This window comes from Lonchura striata, chromosome 4 (genome assembly GCF_050655825.1).
Source record: "Lonchura striata isolate lonStrDom1 chromosome 4, ASM5065582v1, whole genome shotgun sequence".
In the NCBI taxonomy this organism is placed as follows: domain Eukaryota; kingdom Metazoa; phylum Chordata; class Aves; order Passeriformes; family Estrildidae; genus Lonchura; species Lonchura striata.
The window spans coordinates 23,578,140-23,599,021 of NC_140706.1; the positions used below are offsets into that span (position 1 = coordinate 23,578,140).

General features: G+C 41.8%; 1 protein-coding gene across 17 annotated transcripts in view; it reads right to left on the reverse strand.

Annotated features, from left to right (window-relative positions):
- Nucleotides 1-15,075, reverse strand: part of APBB2 (amyloid beta precursor protein binding family B member 2) — a 168,000-nt gene extending 152,925 nt beyond the window's left edge. For 10 of the 17 annotated variants that reach the window (XM_085577819.1, XM_077782817.2, XM_077782819.2 and 7 more), the window contains exon 1: nt 12,632-12,738. The gene's annotated coding sequence lies outside the window, so the exon portion shown is untranslated. Of the gene's footprint in view, nt 1-12,285 lie in introns of all 17 variants that reach the window. The other 7 variants (XM_077782813.2, XM_085577821.1, XM_077782812.2 and 4 more) reach the window with 6 other exon arrangements.
- Between the last annotated feature and the right edge of the window lie 5,807 nt (nt 15,076-20,882).

Here is a 20,882-nt window from a genome sequence, read left to right on the forward strand (position 1 = left end):
TGGCTTTAACTATTCTTTCCTATAATATCTGTTTTAAAACTTAACAGTCTGATTGTTTCTTCTGTAAACACACACTGTGCTTCTAACACACCAGGGCTGTTACCACTTCAGAAAATAAATAACTTTTACACATGTTTATAGTCTATTTGAACCAAATCAAGAAATATGCAAAGAATGAAAACACAGTACTTCATTGCTCAGAGGTTTAAAATAAACACCCAAAAATCATGAAGTTCTCTTTCACAGTCTACAAGAAAGATGGAGAAAGAGGTTATAATGACAGGAAAAGGAAAATGACTTCAAACCAAAAGACAGTAGGTTTAGAGTAGATATTAGGAAGAAATTCTCTACTATGAGGGTGGTGAGGAACTGGAACAGATTGCTCAGAGAAGCTTTGAATGCTCAGTCCCTGGGGAGGTGTTCAAGGCCAGGTTGGATGGAGCTTTGAGCAATCTGCATTAGTGAAAAGTATCCCTGTCCATGGCAGGGGCATTGGAACAAGAGATTTGAGGTCCCTTCCAACCCAAGCCATTCGATGATTCTATACAGAAAATAAAAAATATGGTTAGTCACCCAAGAAAATAACAGCTTTTCCTACAGCTTCTGTTTCACTTACTCCAAGAAGCAGCAGTCTGCTGAGAAGGAGAAATTCAAAGTTTGTGTTTTCCCTCCCAATAAGAAAAGTCACTTCAAGGAAATCCACATTTTCTGCAACAAAATATACCTTTTAATTTCTGCTCTTTACAAAATACTTAGAATAGGGCAACAGCAATGCTATCTCTGTAACCACCAGTAGCCACTAACACTGGGAATTAGTCAAGCAACTAATTGCAAACAAGCACAATTGTGTCACAGGCCTTGAGAGGTGTTAAGTCACTCCATGCTGGGGAAGAGACACACGGGACCTTTCAGATCAGTTGGCAGCTTGCAGTGCTTATCCTCAGAAATCCCACACTGCTGCACTGAGATAACAAGTATATGTTCATACAAAGGGGTCACTGACCTGAAATTAAGCCACCAAATTTCAAACAATTTTGATACCTGAGAGCATGAGAATTAATTTATTGGAGTAAAGCTCTACTGCTTTCATATTCTAAGTTTAGTTGGAGTAGTAATTTATACTCTATATGCTGAAAGGTTACATACATGTGATAGTCTTAATAACAGTCATTCAAAAATTCACAGAAAAAATCCCAGTACAATTGTCACTATGCCTGCCTGGATGCACAAGCAGTGTGTAACCTCTCTTTTATAGCACTGAAAAGTGTGGCACACAGGTAATTAAAGCATCAGAGTTCCCTAATAATTATATGATCCCACATATGATGGTTGGCTGCAGCTTAATGAAACATAAAAGCAATTAATGATTTACATAAAATCAGGATGGAGGCTAAAAATAAGATTTGTTTCCTCTAGACAAAGACAGAAGGACCTAAGTGATAATGATTACCCGTGAATATTCAGGAAAACAGATCATCTATGATAAAAGTAATCTCAAAGTGTCTAGCATGCCATCATCACTTCTAGCTCCTATTTTTATCCTCAAGAAAAAAAAAAAAAGAATTGACTAGTTTCTTTTCATATTACCAATGGCACTACTCAGAAAATTATTCTGGTAATTACTCCTTCTTTTAAAAATCACCTTGTCTTTTTCTTAATACTTTCTTCTGCCCTTATAATATGGGCCAGCAGTCAATTACCATCTCACAGGAGTAAAGTTCAATGCCACTTGCCTGAGTGGTGGCATCAAAAGACCTCCTTTGGCAATGCAATCACTGGCAACATGCAACTTGCATATAAAGTTTTCAGTTCAAAAAATTAATACAGTTTAAGAAACTCATCTATCACAATCAGTATTTGGGGGGAAGCCCCATCAGTGTAGCAGGACCTAAGCATCTACCTAACCATTTCATTTAGTATGCAGGAAAAGAAATCACAAGACTTGCTGTTCTCCCTCCTACCCTTCCATGGTGATTCATTTCTGAAGACAAAACTGCTCATTTCTAATATACATTAAATGCTTATGCTTGCCTGACTCGATGTGGAAAGGAAAGCATAAAAAGAGTAACTGGGTCAAGGATGTAATTATCAAAAGTTGTATTGATGTGGTGAAATCCATGTGACAACAGGAAAACCAGGAGATCTAAAATTCCTGTTGGCATGCTGTTTCTTAAATTTGTACTCAGAGCATCTAATTTGAAAAGCATTTTGCTTTTCTCTTTGAAGATAAATGTTTTAAGAAAAAGGTTGCTTTAAACACAGATATTGTTATAACGTGAAAAAGCATGGAGTAAATGAAGGAAACGAACATGTAAAAGCCTCCTAGCACCAATTCTCTTTGGAAGCAAGAAGTGAATTTTGTGATCTTGATTCTGATAAGCTGCTGTTCTAAAGTAAGCTCAGTTTCTGAAGTCATCCCTGGTGACCCTTAAAATAACAGCACTAGAGTAAGACTTCCCAGTATAGCTGTCTTTTTTTTTTTAATACTTGCTCCCCATCAGAGTGTATCCAACTCACATTGTTGTTTCACTACAGTGCTTTGCCTCTTTCAATCCTCAGCACCCAGTAAAACCATTCTATTTCACCTGCATTATTTCACCTTGTAAAATTGTCATGTGCTCTTCACACAGAAAGTCTACCTCTTCAAATGGAAACATTTTATCAAGTTTAAGATATTGTGTTGCTTTCTACTTATGGCCAAAAGCCTCGGGAACACCCATTTCAAAAGTACCAATAATTTTGCTACCATATCCTGTATGCTGTGCAGATACCATTGAGGTAAGAAAGTATCAGCCTCCACAAAAGTCAAGCATTCATGCGTGCACTGCCCTGTTCCAAAGAAAAAGTTCTTTCACCCACAGCTTCTGAGAGAGGTAGAAATAGGGCTAATCAAAGAGCCTGTCACACTCAACTTACAAGGCTTTGGAAAACATTAGTTTTTAATCATCCACTTTTACCAGCCAGCTGTGGCTACTTGACGAAGTTTGCACAGGATCTCTCATGGCCTATTAAAACTCCCTGTTGTGCTGTGAAAGCATTTGGGGTAGCTTACACTCTGGATTAGAGATAATAAAAGCTACAGACACTACTACATTAGGAATAGCCAAGAGAATGCAAAGGAACATAGATTGTATATGAAACTCCCATGTGGGAACTTCAGTTTCTGCAAAATAAAACACAATTAATTTCAAATTTGGTTACTTTGAAACTTACAGGATAAACTCTGGCCTATCCTTAAAACAGACAAGGAGAGGAAAGAAAGAAATCTAGAAAGCATTTTTAATGGATTTATTTGTACTTAGCACAGACTATACCTCCCTACTGCTCCACAGAAGAGTTTTACATCCAGGTTAGTGTCTAATTCTGTGCAAGTGACTTAGGTTTATTTTACTGTTGCATTTTGCAGCAAATCTTATCATCTAGCTTCTCTGTGTAATTAAAATTCCTCTTCATCTATTTATGTACTAGCTTCTGCCTCCGAGTCCTCTGGCAGGTGCCTTTCCTGACCCAGCCTTTGGGAGCACCAGTATCTTTTTTTTGGAATTGCAGGATATGTGTGTCACCCTCTGATCTCCTCTATCAGTTTTTAAAATCTATTCAAATTCAGTTTCATCCTGCACCATCACAGATCTAGAATTTCAACATCTCCTTTCAAGCTCACCTTGTGCAAGGAGGATACACATCCTGCCATAAAAGCACACTGCATCTACCCATGCTTAAAATATTTGCTTGCAACCTCAGCTCAAAGAACAAGCCCAGAATGGGGAAAGCCTAGCTCCCTGCTTGAACATTGGCTGCCTGAGGAAGGAATCAAGTATTTCCACTCAGCAGCAGGGAAAACTCAGGACAGGCTCACACTGTGTGCCAAGCAAGAGTGCTCTAGGAGAACGCTGGACATGCTCACACTGTGTGCCATGGAAGAGCTCTCTAGGACACTGTGCAAAAAGTATGCACCCCATTACTCTGAGAGAACTGTGACACTAGAACAAACACCAGCAACTTGTGAACTTTCTATCCCTGTACTGCAGCAAAGGCATCGGCAGCAGAAGCTAAAGCTCAACAGTAGCTAGGTTTGAAGCCAGATCAGCATGTCCTGAATCAGCCCCACACGGTCCAGTCTTGGTTTTCCAGCCAGCATGCTGTGTGGGCTGGCAGTCTTATTTTAAACCTTTGCATATGTGTTATTTAACCCACAGATTTAAAACAACCTTGGGACTTACAGACATGAACCTTTAACAGCATTTGAGGAGTAATAGGATTTATCAGGCCAAAAATTAAGGGGTTTCAAACTCAAATTTCTGATTTATAGCAGAAGCTCATATTTCCTAATTTAAGTCCTAGTGCAAGCTGGGATACCAGATCAAGCGCTATTTTTTCCAGCTCTATATTTACACTTCAAGGATTATGTAGAAGCACAGAGCAGAAGCAAAAATTCAGCTAAATGCCTCATTTGTGAGCCTTTTGGGGGAGGTTCAGAGAAGTTTGGGTTACATGTCTTCAAACAGGTTTTCAAGGCAGTAGAGATCTAGACATCCATCACAACTCAAGGAAGGAGGACCCAAACTTTAAATTTAAGAAATTAATAGCTTTACCTTGGATATGCACAGAAGCTTAGAAAAGCACTGAGACAAAAAAGGAGGGTTTCTCTTCTTCTCTAGCAGAAGGCGCAGCTGAAGAATTTCAGCCTCACCCATGCAAAATTAGATATTTATTTTGGATAAATCCCACAAAATGTTTTCCGCCCAGCCAGCACTCCTACCTGCTGGTTTGGCAGCAGCAGAGGCAGGCTCTGTGCTGCAGGATGGCAGGCAGCCAGCCACCAACTCCTGGGCCTCTCCAGACAGGCAGGGTAGACTGCTCGGTGAAGCCTTGGGGTTCCTGCAAGGCGAGGACAGTGACAGCTCTCAGCTGCCACATCTCTGAGGCTACAAGGGTCACCAGAGCCTCTGCTACCAGGGAAACAGCAAATTTAGGGATGTACCTTGCCATATCCTGCCTGTCAGCTGTTCCCTTCCCTGTAACACGTGCACACACACTGGAAAGGAGGGAGAACAAACATCACCTCCTGACTTGCTGGTTGGACAGGGAAGCACTGAGGGATCCCCCTGTTTTCTGCCTAAAAACAAGCAAGTAAAACCATATCATGTCATTGTATGTGTTCCTACATACTGGCTGGCCAAAACCACAGCATGGAGACTGTATTTCAGAACCAACATGCAACATATGCTGGCTCAGTTTTAGCCCAAAACAAGATAGAAAACAACAGAAATGTGACTCCTGTCTGAGGAACACACTTTAACCATGCTCTGAGGATCCCATGATTTCAGGATTTTCTTGGCATCAAGCCTGATTGACATTCCTCAGAGTCTCCCAATTGCCCCTCTTGATTCCCTTCCCCCCACACCCCTCACTGAGAATTCCTGAATTTTCTGTGATCTGCCATCAAGAGTTACACTTTAGTGCAAGGGTATCACAATATTGACATGCTGTCAGGCTGCAAAGACAAATTTTCCAAGGAACACTTAAGCCATTTCCCTGACAAACAGCACCATCTTTATCATATAGATATTAGGACATATCTATATTGGTTTTTAGAAAATAATTACTGGTCCCTGAATATGACTCTACCAGAAAGCCTCCTATATTTTGGCAGATACAGAATCATCATTTTTACCCATGTTTAAATCCATACTTGCAAAAGGAAATATACAGGATATTTCACTGAAAAAGTTTACACATCAGTGCTGACATAACAGCATGCAAAGATTATAAAAATAAGGTTAAAACACACATACATAATTAGGCATTGTTTGCTAGCAGCTCTTGCACATGCTTAAATAATAACACATGTTTAAAGCCAACATTATTTTTGTTACTTCAATATCCTTTGTTAGTCATCTTAACCTACAAAGTTATCTAAAAGTAAGTCAAATCTCAAATGTTTCTGAGAAGTAAACTTCAAATAATTAAAAATATGGGGTTTTTCCAATGTTTCTCTTTCCAAATACACAAGTATCATCAAACATTTTTTCTAAACTGGAGGACTTTTTAAGGGAACAAATGTCAAAGTCTCAAAAACTTAAAAACCCTGTTTGTCTGAATACATGTATCTTTTAACATACAGATGTGTTAAACCATTCCCTTTACTGATGGTTCCTGTGCTGTTTCACTGTTTTCTTGAATTATGGTGGGGGAAAAGCAGAAATGGAAGGAAAGAAGAGAAAAAAAAAAATAAAAAATAAGAAAACCACAAGCAGGCTCCCACACAACTTAAAAAATATGAGTTATTTCCCAACCTTCCACTCAACCAGAGTGCCTGACCTGGTGAGATCTCACATTCTCCAAAGGTTTTACACCCAGATGGGTATCAGGGAAAGAAAAAAAAAAAACACCCCACCAAAACCCCCATCAACAAAAAACCATGGAGATCTGCCTCTCCTGCTTACATAGGAGGCATGCAGGGTGCCAAGGAGACAAGATCATCACAGTGCTGAAGGTTTTCTTAATGCCATGTGCATCCCAAACACTCAGGCTGCCTACTGTATTTACTTCCAAATGAATCTTGCTGTAAGTTTATAGATTTATTTTATACATACTCATACGTATTTCCAACTCACTAACACAATGTAATTAAACTTCCTTTCCATTATGCCACATTAAAATCCAAACTGGATCTGTCAAATGCCAAGTTCTCCAAGGAAGAGCATTCCTCCTCCTTATTTCTCTTCCATGCAGTTCCCTTTCATGTTTCATGGTCATTCTCTGCACAGCTTTCTCCATAGCTGCACAATTCAACACCTTACTAAGAAATATCTCTTGCTAATAATAAACCAATAAAAACACAATTCAACACCTTACTAAGAAATACCTCTTGCTTACAATAAACCTCTGCAAATAGAATTAGCAAGACAAGTGTAAACACAAGAGCAATTAATTAGTTACCACATTTACCCAAACTACTGCTTCCACTTCCTTATGAAGTGGAAGCAGTAGTTTGGGTAAATGAAATTCTATATTAGATACACAGTATGGCTTAATGTCAAGCTCCTCATTTGCTGAATTCTGCAGCTGGCTTATAGGAACCATGCAGTATCTCCCTTCAATTCATCTGAGAAATTATACTTACAAGGTTCCAAATAAAGTCTTAACAAATTTATGGCAATATTAGACACACTAATGACTGCTATTTAACAGCTGTTTCGGGGGGGGGCTTCCTATCCTGAGAGCACTGCAAAGAAAATACATGTTTCTACAACAGATGACAACATATAAAGCTTATGGTAGTTTCTTCTGTTAAAACAAGTTAATTCATAGAGGTAAGGAACATTAGTGCATGTCATTTTCCTTCCCTTTGGAATCTGTCCTTCACACACAGTAATTACATCAGGAAACCTCTCTCCATAGCCAGCTAATGGATATAAGGAAAAATCAGTTGTGACTAAGAGAGTACTGCATTAAACATATTTTAACACCAACATTAAATCCAAATGGTATTTTTAAACACATCATCTACACTTGAAATTTGCAGAAGTACTTTAGAAATGTTCCTTTTGGTGCCTTTGAAAATTAAACTGCATTTGCACTAAAGGCAAAGAAAAACAAACCTTCAACAAAACAACTAAACATGATGCAAAACTTCTTAAAAGCATATCATAGTGAAGCATAACTAGTACTTCCAGGAGGGTTTCCCCAAAGGCAGACAGAGCTGATTCTTTGTCTGACAGGGTATATTATCTGGGGTGCGATGTAATCCAGCAAGGAAGACAAAGGAAAAAAATATTCCCCTTTAGTCTTCTCCAGAAAATAAGAACAACCAAACAATAATAAATCACTGAGTTAGAACTTCATTTTGGCATAGCTACAGGAGGACACCACTGAGATTTTAGTGGAGGCTTTTAAATTGTGAAGTCAGACAGAGTAAATTGTCAAATATAAGTCTGCCAGGAGTTTGCTTAAAGTACTTGACAGCCATAGCACTATTCATAACTTTAAATAAACCAGAGTTGCAGACACTGGCTATCTGGGACAGAGATCAGAATAAAAATTTGCATATTTTATTTTCTAGGAAACCTCCCTCTGTTACATATTACTTTCAATGCACTAGTACTCAAGTCAGCAGTTTAAATTGATGAATTCCTAGACTGAACTGCATTGGACTTCATTCATCTGAGATCAGTGTTCAGTATCAAATGCAACAAAGAGTACTGATAAAGGCACATATTTGCATCTAGTTAATCATCCAAATTGGTATGCAGACCACTTTAAAAATGCACTAATCAGTGTTACACTCAGATGCAGGGTTTTTTCAGCAGTAAAAGTCATGGTCTAAATACTTACCCAAACAAATATCACATTTTCAGGGAAGACTAAAGCTCAGAACATTTCAGTTAAAGAAAGAAAATTATTTTGACATTGGGAGACAGAACTTTTTAGGCTGACCTTAGATCTCCAGCTAAATCGAGTTTCATCTTTTTAAGGCATAAAGAAATCCACTTTCTTTAACAAGGTTAACTCACTATCCTGAGAGTGATGGAGGCCAAGTGTCTGCTGTCTTTGTCAGGGCAGACTCCTACATTCATTTCTGCTCTTACACCCTTGGCAACAGACTTCAGCAACCAGGACCTCCCAGATGAGGCACAGATAAACCAGTGGTCATCAGCAACCCCAGGGCACTCTCTGCAAAACAACAATTCCCTCAAATTCTCCTGTCAGAGCTCTACAGTCTCCCACATGTAACACCCCTTGCAGGTGAATGGAAAATGGTAAAAGAGACAATAATCTCAGCAGGGATACAGAGGAATCCAAGCAGAAAGCAGAAATTCTTTTCACAGCCTGGAGCAGACCTACTGACAAGCAGCACTCCTGACTAAAGGCCATTGAGGCTGCAACAAGGTCCCAGGAGGCTGCAGACAGACCAGATAGGCATTTGGCACCAAAAGCCATCAAATATTTTGAAGAAAAAGCTTGCACCCAACCCAATACCAAGCTGAGAACAGCCAGAGGTTCAGAAAATATCTGTAGAGGAGGTTTTGAATAAGGGCATCCTGTTCTTATTTCTCCTTTGACATTTGCTTGCATGGTAATAGGAAAAAAAAAATTTAAAAAATGAAAGAAAGAAGGTTGCAGAAGACAACAGATTACAATGAAAGCAGGCTGAAGAGTAAAAAGAATTAGGCAACTAAAGCAGGACACCAGACAGAACATTCCAAAAACACCCTCTGCTCCTTAAATCTCAAGAGACAGCACAGATCAGTGCTCTGTCCAAAGCACAATTAGACAAGGAGACAGGCACAGAGATGCTGGGATACTGATCATCATGAGAAGCAGTCAGGCACGGCTGACAGACACAGTACAGTACCCATCATACGGCATCTGCAGCTTGCTGCATTCCGTGTTGCACACACAATATTTTTCAAACCAGCTACAGACTTCATACAAATTCAACTACTGCAACCACCATGCAAGATAACTCAGCTATTCTGCAGGCCAACAAATGAGACAAATCCCATGCACAACTAGCTCAACTAGACTTGTTTTCAAATTTGTTTTAACTTTATTTAATTCTGGTCTTCCAGTCACAGCATACTTTGGAGAACTGGTCTCAGTTTCCACTCTCTGAGTCTACTGTACAGCCCCCCAGGAACTCCTTTTTGAGAGGATATATTAATTACTTTTTTATGGGGGGTGGGGTGGGGGGAATTGCTGCAGTTAATTTTTCAACTTGAAAGTTAATAAGCTCAAGCAGCTCATACATACAAACATACAGTTTCCTTTTGTACAGCTTGGACTTTAAGGAAAAAGATTTTCCACACAATTAGATGCAGTTGTTAGACAATACATTATTTTAGAGGGGGGAAAAAAACTAACATACAAAACATTTCAGAAAGCAGCCACTAAGCAAATTGTAACCATGTAGCAATACAAGCTGTAAAGCAGGCATTTTTATACCAGTTTTGTAACATCAGATTTTTAAAATAAGAAACTCTAACATATAAAATCTATATTAAGTTAACACAGACATACAGAAAAGCTTTCCCTGAGTCGCCAAGCCTTCTCTCCTACTGCCACAGCCAAGCACACAATACTTGAGACTTTCTCAACTTCCTTATCCTCAAGAGCCAGTTAAAGGGCTTAATCCCATTTGCGCCATTTTAAGGTTGTTCTAGAACCTGAGCCCATTAAGGGAAGAAACTGTGTAAATTTTAGGTTAAGTTTATTCATGCCAGTTGATATCCATTTGTTCTTGTGCCAACATTGTTCTTTAGCTTAAACAGATCCTCCTCCCTTCCTAGTGCTTATATCCCAGCTGTGCTTGCAGACTGCAATCATATTCCATCTCAGCCTTACTTGCTAGGCTAAACAAGCCAGGCTTTCCTTATCTTCTCTGGAATAATTGACACTGCTGTCCTCCAGCCTCAGTCTGCACTGTCCCACCTGCAGCACAGGTGAGAGAACCCATGGCTGGCACTCCCCAGGAGCTCACACCCATTCCACCACGGCTCCTGCCTGCGTCCTGGCCTAAGACACTCCACCATCACCTTCACTTTCTCCATAGCAGCAAGGCAGCAACACCTTGGTCAGTGACCAGCCAGTGCACCCAGCACATCCCTGGCCCCACTGCTCCCAGTAATGGAGCTCCTTGCTCACAGCAGGGTACAAAGGTAGGACTTTGTGGCCCACTAGAAAGGGAGGTATAGGATAGTTTGTTTTCAGTGTGGATGATTTGTTCAAGTACGACTCATATCCTGTGTCAAAGCTTGCTATCTGACAGAGATGCAGTCAGTTACTCACCATTACCTATCAACTACCAAGATTCACTTCAGTTTTTCACAACCTCTGCTAAATATCCTTACAGCAGTCAAACTCAAGTACTCAAATTCCCCCTTAAGCTCCTGAAGTCGCCACACTCTTCAGTTCAAACCCTGCAGCAGCCCCTTCTAGGCTCCTCAGGCATTTCCTAAGAAAGTCTCCATCCCTCCTGGCCAATGGCACAGCAAAGTCAGCCCCACACAACACCAAAAAATGACCAGTTTTGTCACTGTTTCCAACTTAGCTGCAGAACTGAAAAACAAAAAGAAAAATCCAGGTTTGAAAGTCATGCATATCCTCTCCTAGCAAATGATTCCCACAGTTTTAATGTACTATTTAGATGACTCTTGCTGGGAAAGGCACGTTCACTCATGCTGCTTCAGAGCCAAGAATCTTCCTTCTTGTTACTACAGTTATGTTTTCTTCATAACACAGGATAAAATTACTCCTCATTGCAAAGAGTCTTCTCCAGACCTTGATTTCCCTTAGATGACAAAAAACCCAAAAAATACAAGCCAAAAAGTATTCCATCACACATTGCAGTAAAGGAAGAACAAAAATATCCACACTCCACATGACTGTTCCAGGCAAGGAAATTAATCAGTCAAGATTTTGTCCCAAGGTCACTGTAAGAGGATGTCTCTTCCTTTAAGTGCTAGGACATCTGCACTCTTATTTTTAATAAATGCAATTATGCCAGCAGAAAATAGTTTTAAACACAAGACACACCACTGATTCAGGCGTTCAGAAAATCCTGGAGCACGAGATGGCAGGATGACAACATGTAGGATCTAGAAAAAGCTGGAGGAGCACACCTCCAGGCCAGAGGACACAGCAAACCTGCAGAGCTCAGCAGCAACCTCAGCTCCTGGGCCAACACAGCAGATCTTAGCGAAGCACTGAAACTCACAGCAGATACTGTTACCCTGAACAACTGACTGCAGACACTATTTGCGACATACAGCCACCAGTAGCATCCACAACACACAAAGCCTATCAGCGCATCACCACTGCAGAGTTGGTTTTTTTTTTCTTGGTTTTGTTATTTTGTGTTTAAAGCTCAGAAGTACACTTACCCTCCCTAGCAAGCAGGAGCCCAGCCAAGAATTATAAAACATTACAAACAAGCAGGAAAAGCAATGAAGTACAAATACAACCCGTTACACTTTCCATTTTATCTCTCTAGTCGCAACGAAAAGCGGCTCCTAGGGAGCTGCCTAGGGACCCAAGCAAATTCCTGACAACTTCCGACGGATTAATGGGGTGCACGTTTTGTTCCGAGGACTGTATTTTTTGCACGGTCCCATTCGCAGCCCCCCGCGTAACCCTCGAGGTACGATTTAATCACAGAGCTCAACTCGCTCACTCTACTAATTAAAAAAACCACACAAACAAACAAACAAAAACCAAACAAAAACACCCAAAAAAGGCAAACTACTTCTACAGGCACTTTAACAATTTTTCAGGCTTTTTTACCGCATCACCACCAGCAGAACAAGACCGGCTGCCGCTGCTATTCGCCGCCCGCAGGAGCAGAGCCCACGCTCGCCGCAGGCTCGGCCAGCGCTCTGCAGCAGCGGCGGCAGCGCTCCTGCACACCGGGGCAAGGCAGCGGACCGCAGGCCGGCCTCGGCCCCGCACTCCCGAGACCGGGATGCGCGGAATCTCCCCGAGCGAGGGCGGCAGGACCCTCCCCGGCCTCCTGCCCGGTCGCACCGGCAGCGGGCCGTGGGCGCGCACCGGGGCTCTGCCGCGGGACCGGACGGGACGCGCTGCGCTGCCCTGCCCCGCGCTGCGCTGCCCTCCCCGCCGCGGAGCGCACCTGCCCAACGCGCCGCTCCGGAGGCGCCCGGAGCCGCTGCGGGATGCGGCCAGCCTTCCGGAAACGCTTCCCAGCCCGCTGCGCTTACCCAGGAAACGATTCCGGCCGCCGGCCGCCACCGCCCCTCCTCTCCCTCCGCCCCGGCCGCCGCCCAGAGCCGCGGCCCGCAGGGGGGCGATGGCCGCGGCGCCGTGCGGGGCTGCCCGCCCGCCCCGGCCCGCGCCGGGGACTCTCCGTCAGCAGCTCGCTTCAGAGCACATGTACCGCTGTGAGGGAGCTGAGGCCGTGTGTGTGAGGCAGGTCTACCCTCTGGGAAAAAAAAAAAAAAAAAAAAAAAAATTTTTTTTTTTTTTTCCTCGAGGAAAAAAGAAGCGTCTGTCTCGTGCTTGGCAAGTGTAGTAATGTAACCATATCAAGGTGAGACAGTGGTAATGATTCTCCTAAAATGCCACCTGCTGTATGCCAGTGCTCCTCTGGCAATAGTGAGAGTGAGACAGGTACAGAGCCAAGTAGGCTGGGAAGCCCTGGAAGAAGATTTTACCACTCTCTGCAATTACGTGAAAGGAGGCTGTAAACAGCTCGGGGTTGGTCACTTCTCCCAGGTAAAAAGCAATAGGACAAGAAAAAACAGCCTGAATTTGTACCATGAGAGGTTTATGCTGGATAAGGAAAATGCCCTGGGAAATGGTGGAATCACCATCTCTGAAGGTACTTAAGAGTATCAGTAGATGTAGTACTGGGGATGTGGTTTAGTGGCGGGCTTGGCAGTGTGGATTAATGGATTTCATGATCTTAGATACCTTTTCCAACCCTAACAATTGTACGTTTCTATGATTCTAAGAATTGTTTTTCACACTGGATATGGGCACCAAGTAGCAACATGGCAGTGGGTTACACACCCACATGGCTGATGAGCAGTAGCAAACCCTGTCTGGTCATGGATTAATGGGGTGTGCTTGGCATCAGCATAGCACTCCAGGCAGCTGTGCTGTGGTTGGTCTCAAAACTCAGATAGCCAGTGTGAATGGAAAGGAATGAGGTGTTCTCATGTGCAGAAAACAAACGAGTAAAGAACCAGGCCAGGCAACTTCACTGCTCTAACCTGCATGCATTGCTATAGGTTATGGTTCAGATTAAATCCCTAGACACATCTTGAGGTGGATGAGTAGAGAATTACAGCAACGTCCCAAGACAATAGAACACCACTTGTAAGCAGATATTTCTGTTTAATGCCTTCCAAATAAATGGAATATTGTCTTTTCTGTCAAGCTAGGCTTTTGAGATTGCAGGGGAAGAAACTGGTCATTGCTAAAGCAAAAATTCAACATAGGATGGTAGTTCAGTGGAAAGCATAATAGACCTTTCACTTCTACACCTTCTAACAATTTTAGGAGGTCCCTGGAACAGCAGATGCAAAACAATCAGCAATAAAATAATGTCACATTGGAGTGACCTAAGACATATAAGGATATTACAATAATGAAATTGGCATCTCAAACATTTTCTGACATGTTCTTGTAAATGTAAACACATTTAGTAGTCCTATTGAAGTGCCCAAGTCTAAAATTTATCACACCTTTTATAACAGCAGATGTATTTATCTGCAAAAGATGATTTTTGCTATGCATTCCATAACCTTCCTTTGTGTTTTGTTCCCTGCCTTTACAATTATGTTCCTTGTAATAACAGAACACTCACGAACTGAGAAAAATTTAAAGGATCATTAAGGTTAATAGCAGTATTACATCTTTAATTAAAAGTGTTTATGTTTTTAGATCATATTGACATCCACCAGCCTGAAAATCAGAAAAAAAAATTTGTAATTATAAGTGCTACACTGATGAACAAGAAGAACCAACAATTAGGCGAAGACATACAACAAGTAGGCAAAGTAATTCAGAGCAAAGCACCTAGAAATTATACTTTAATATTTAATAATTTACTCTTAAATGTATTTTTCTTTTTGGTAGTGGTAACCACTTTTTCCGTTTGTCTTAAAATTTGACCTGATTTAATCTCCTAACACTTTTATAAGCTAAAATTCACATTTTAATTGATATTTTTAGATTCAAGACTAAGAAGATGGCTCAGAAAAGCCTCTAAATAGTTATAATTATCTGTAATAAAATCATGTTATTGTGATCTGTTTTAGAAGGACTTACGACCTCCTGAGACATCCAAAGGTGATTCATCAAATTCCAGCATTTGCAAATCAGGTTGCTTCCCTCTTCAACAAGCCACATCATCCAGCAGGAGGGAAAGCTTTTATGCTTTGACAGCATACTAGATAAGAACTCTCCCTGGAATAAGCACTATATCTCCTTTAGAGATGCAAGACAACTAGCAGGTTACCAAGATGACTAGTGAATGCCCTATTAATAAATTTCCCTGATGGAAATGCTCAGGCAAGATACTCAGAAATTCATGTTCTTTTAATAAAAATAAGTGTAATAACACTGCATTGTGGTTTTCACTATGTGGTTAGAGTTACGATTAATATTTAGTTACCTATTCTATATAATGCACTTTGGATTGCAGTGTAGTAAACAGTGCCATAAAACTGAAGTGTTGGGGAAACAAATTAAGGAATTTCATATACATCCTAAATGGACTGCTGCCCAATACACTCATTTCTTGGAAACATTTCTGTGTGGATGCAGCAGCCGACCTTCCCCACTGCCACACGGGTTTGCAGGCCTTGCAGCAGGACTGACTGTGCCCCGAGTGTGCTCTGAGGAGCTCGTCGTTTCTCCCTTGCTTTTTTCTGTGTCGTAGCTTTTTACTTACGGGTTAATCCGTGTAGAGGGATAGTCACAGGAGGCAATGATCCCAACTCGAGAAACTCTTATTCTTGCTGCGGCGGACTGCAGTAGGAAAGCGGTGGCTATGAAATAAGCAAGGCTACCATCTAGTGGTGCTACTGCGCTTCCCTAGCACAGAGAGACATACACCGTCTTTGGCTGAATATGCTGATCCTAAACACAGAAACTTAACGAAGAAAATTCGATTATAGCAGAATGGTTGAAACACTTTTTATAACATTTTCATGCAGCTACATTTTAGTCTCCATTTGAATACAAAGTCTCATTTTAAATACATAATCAAACAATTTTCCAGAAAAAGCAAAAACCACCACACACAGTGCACCCGCAGCTAGGAGATTTAAGAATTAGACTCATAGCATGTAATTTTTCATTACAGGCTTGAGCAGGCTTGGAGGGTTCAGTCCCCCAGACACATTGCTTCTCAGGACCAGTGCAAAAGAATGTGTCGCTCCCATTATTTTGAATTCCTGTCTCCTTAGTGCTCTCTGGGCTAGCATGTAGTGAAAGGTTAATTCTGCCATGAACAAACTTCCCTGTGTCATTTATAGAGAAGCAAAGGCCACAAGACACCAGTCTCAGATAAGATTATTCCAGTACTTAAATCAAACCAGGAACTAAACCAAGGCCTCCTGTTATACTCATGGAGCCTTTTCCCATTTGCAATATTAGCTATCTCAGGCACATTGTCACTACCTTAATGAAGGCTTTGTAGGACCAAGTACAAGTGGAACAATTTGTAGGCCAGCAGTTCTCTCATGCCTTGACATGCCAGTTTTGAAGTTTCTCTCTAGCTCTTCAGGAATGCAAAGCCTTGCATCCAGGAATAGTTGTAAAGTAATTATAAATGATCTCTTAGACATCTGTTTGGATGTAATTCTCTGATCTCTCCTTTCTCTGCCTGTTACACAACAGTATATTGAGATTTCCTACAGGGAGGGTTGAAGGAAATGTAGCCTGACCTGATTGGTCCCCAGGCATATAAACTCCTTGGTTGTGTGGCTGGGTTTACCCAGCCCACCCACTCATCCAAACACGGGCAGCTCCATTTTTTATTATTATTATTGGCAGTTTCTGAGCAGTGCAAGCAGGGTGACTGTGTTCACTCACAATCAATCACCATATGTGAAACAGGAGAGCATTCCACCTGACCACTGCAGGTAAACAGCCCATCTGGAACTTCCTTCTACCTGGAAGGGCCAGATGGGTGAAAGCTGCTCTTTGTAACAAAAAAGCTGCTATAGCCGCTATTAATGCTGAGTTTCTAAATGCTACAGTAGCTGCTTAGGCACTGCTAGAAGCCAGTAGCTGCTTTCAGAGCTGACTTTTCTGCAACTCCGCTTACTCTTTTATGTGGCTCTGGTGGACAAAAATACTCAAAAGCTGTCACAGAGCAAGGCCTATAATTATAGGTAGTCAAAAAAAGAGAATAGATAACACTTTCAGAGCTGAAATCTAGATAGATTTTCATGCCTTGGCTGCTTAAAATGGGAACTCTAGCCCTGATGGGAGCTGAAACTTATGATCAGCAATATTTTCCTACAACTGAGAAACAGGAATACAACAGAGATTTTGCAATGTAGGTTGTATTTGAGGCTCTAAATATTTTGTTATTCAAACAGCACAAAATAAAGCACAGCTTGGAAGTTTTAGGAAAACACCTCTCCATTGGCAGCAGCTGCTATGCTTTAGGCCTGCTGCTCTGGCATCGTGGAGCTTTTCCCAGAAGAACTTCACTGAGGTTCTGCCCAACAGGCAACCAAGGATGATGATCAGTACAGCTACCTGGGAAGCAGTCAGGAAAGCCATGTTTCAGGCCAGAATAGCCTCATGATATACATGGGGCTTTGAGAAACCTGTCTGGTATAGCTGAAGGTGTCACTGCCCATGGCAGGGGGTTTGAGACCTCTCTCAAAGATTTTTGAATAATCTTGGGAATCTGGAGAGGTCACAGTTGACTGGAAACTGGCAAATGTTGTTCCAGTTTTCAAAAAGGGCAAGAAGGATGACCCTAGGAACTACAGATCTGTCATTCTTATTTCAGTGACTGGTAAAATTATGGAGAAAATTATTCTGGGAGTTATTAAAAAACAGTTGAAGGTCATTGAACATGGTCATTGGTCACAGCCAGCATGGCTTCATGAGGGGACTGTCCTGTTTCACTAACTTTATTTGCTTTTATGGCAATTTAGCTCACCTAGGTAATCAAGGGAAGCCAGCTGACGTAATCTTTTCGGATTTCAGTAAAGCTTTCCATATTGTTTCTCAGGTATCCTTCTGACAAAATGTTCAGCACACAGCTGGATAAACACATCATGGGATGGGTGAACAACTGGTTAATGCATCAAGCACAAAGGGTTTTTGTGAATGAGGTGACATCAGACTGGGGACCTGTCACTAGTGGGGTTCCACAGGGCTCTAATTGAGGGCCAGTGCTCTTCAACATCCTTATAATTGACTTGGAAGCAGGACCTGAAAGTAAACTAAGTTTATCAACAGGACTAAATTGTGGGAAGTTGTTAACTCCCTAGAAGATAGAGTGGTCGTGCAGAGAGACTTCAAAAACTTAGAGAGCTGGACAGTCACCAACTGTATGAAGTTTCACATGGGGAAGTGATAGATTCTGCACCTGGGTTATACATACAAACTGGAGAATGAGATGCTGGCAAGTAGCACCTTAGAAAGAGACCTCTGTGTCCTGGTCAGTGGAAAGGTAAACATGAGCCAGCAGTGCCCTGGCAGCCAGGAGGGACAACCCTGTCCTGGGTGCATCAGGCACAGCATGGCCAGCCGGGCAAGGGAGGGGATTGTCCTGCTGTGCTCTGCGCTGGTACAGCCTCATCTTGAATATTGTGTGTAGTTCCAGGCATCACAACACAAGAAGTATATAAAGCTATTAGAAAGAGTTCAAAGGAGGGCATTGAAGATGAGTGAAGGGTCACGAGGGGGAGCCATACAAGAACATCTTGGGAACTTGGTCTGTTCAGCCTGGAGAAGAGGACACTGAGGGGAGACCTCATTCCAGATACAACTTCCTCATGAGAGGAAGAGGAGGGGCAGACACTGCTCTCTTCTCTTTGGTGACCAGTGACAGAACTTAAGGAAACAGCATGAAGCTGTGTCAGGGGGAGGTTTAAGCTGGATATTAGGAAAAGCGTCTTCACCCAAAAGGTGGTTGGACTCTAGAACAGGCTCCCCAGAGATTCACCAAGACACCACCAAGCCTGACAGAGTTCAAGAAGCATTTGGAAAATGTTCTCAGACACATGGTGTGATTGTTGGGGTTGTCCTGTGCAGGGCCAGGAGCTGGACATTGATGATCCTTGTGGGTTTTTCCAACTCAGGATATTCTATGATTCTATCATCCTTACTAGATGATCTTTACGGTTTCTTCCAACCCAAAAAATTTTAGAATCCTATGATTCTATGTTATGCATATATACACACTCACATCCACTAATACACATTAAGAGGTACAGAGAGCTAAGATAAAGTTGGAAACGCTAGGTTTGCTAACAGCAGAAGGCCAGTGCTTTGTCTCTGAAACAAGAGAGACAAAAGTCCAGTGCCTAATGTCCTAAATGCAGCTAGAAAAGCCCAGGCTGCAACTGCACTCAATGGGAATTTTGCCTTACGTGTATAAACATACACAGGAAAGAGCAGCATGTTTTGTATTTATATTTGCAACTGTAGAATGTGATAGAGTCCCATTGTTTTTCTGATCCATAGTGTAGTTTCCCTCACTATCTAAATATTTTTCTCCACTGAGACAGGGATTAGTTTCAGTATGCATATTCATAAGCTAAACTCCTCCACTGAGACAGTATGGCTCAAGGTCCAAATGATGGTGTTCTTCATACCAATATGTGCTTTTGGTAAACAATTCAAAACAGCACTTGTTAAACCAATCTTCAGAAAATAAATTTCTCTATCAGTGACAAACACTGTCTAAACACTTTTCTAAAGTTGGATGTTTGGAAATACTCTCTTCCTTGTGTAGTGAAAAAAATTCTTTCCTGAAGCAGAGAGGGAAAAAAAATCTTCCCTTTCTCTGCACAGCTGGTGCTCTGAGAGCAGCATCTGAAGATGCACAGGAGGCACTGTAGTATTAGGTTCTAAGAGTGGCTGGGTCAAAGGCAGCTTGGAAGGGCTGATGTTTCCCAACTGAATTTGTTTCACTGTGTTTTTAAAGTTAATTGCTTGCACTTGAGCCAAGCCTAATAACCTTCCACCAGTGACATCTCCAGCAGTGTCAGAGCAGCTGGGCTCCTGTGCTGCTGCACGGCCCAGCTGGTGTGAGCAGCACATACAGGACAACTGTTCTGCATTAGCAAGACACTGGGTGGTCACCACGTGTAAAACACTTGGTGTCAGCATTGTAACTTAACCAAAAGGTTATGTTCTGCCACATGTACTTCTAGAAAGTGGCTATTAATGTAAGGTTAAATGTCTCATTCTTACAGATATTGAAAGCAAAGTCTTGACTTGTAAGTTCAAATGAATAACTACAGTTATTTGTTTTTAACACAGGAATTGGTACAGTAAAGACTTTGAAGATCTTGTTGCCTAAAAACCACACTCTGCTAGCATGACTAAGGGATACAGTTAATGCTTCTATATGCTGTTACAGGGTGGACAAGCAAGAGCAGCTCAGATCTAGGTCTGTGAGGCTTTTTATTTACCATGGTCACAGTAAGAAAGAGTCAAAGCTGTGCTGCTGTGAGTCACTTCTGAGTCACTACCCTGGCAGGCCTGCACACCAAGCATATGCAGAGGCTGGGAACTCTAAGGTATGCTTTAGGAGTGATTAAGAAGAGGTAGTTTGACAATGTCTCAGATGCAGAAAACATCTTTCCCATGCAGCCCACTTCAGGACAGGACTAGCTAGGCAGGCTCAGGGCAGGCTCAGAGCTTGGGGTCCACAGACTCCAAGCTCTTGGCTTCACTCACTGGACTGGCAGCAGCTCTGTGCTAACATCACTCTCCAGGTGAAGTAGCTCCAACAGAAGAACCATGCTTGAACATCTCATAGACTGTCTGTAGCTAAAGCTTAGATCAGAGCACTTCTCTAATTAAAATCAAAATCCCCACACTTCTCAAGAATGTGCACATTAGGCAGCAAATCCTTTGGCACAAGTTAGTGTAAATACTGTGCTACATCTGTCCTTGTTGATGTGTAGGAGTTCAGGGTAGCTTGTACTACCCAGAACATTTTTGTTATGCATGTGAAGATTTTAGAGAACATGTTCAGCTGAGCACAACTTATTTCAGAATGTCTGTAAGTAGGGGTGAATATATACATAAAGATCAGGTGGAGACAGTTGACCAGAAGACTATTCATAAGATGCATCAAGAATACAGGACCATGTCAGTTATGTGGAAAAAGCAACCATCTTTCAGTATTCTGAAAAAAAAAAACAACAAACATG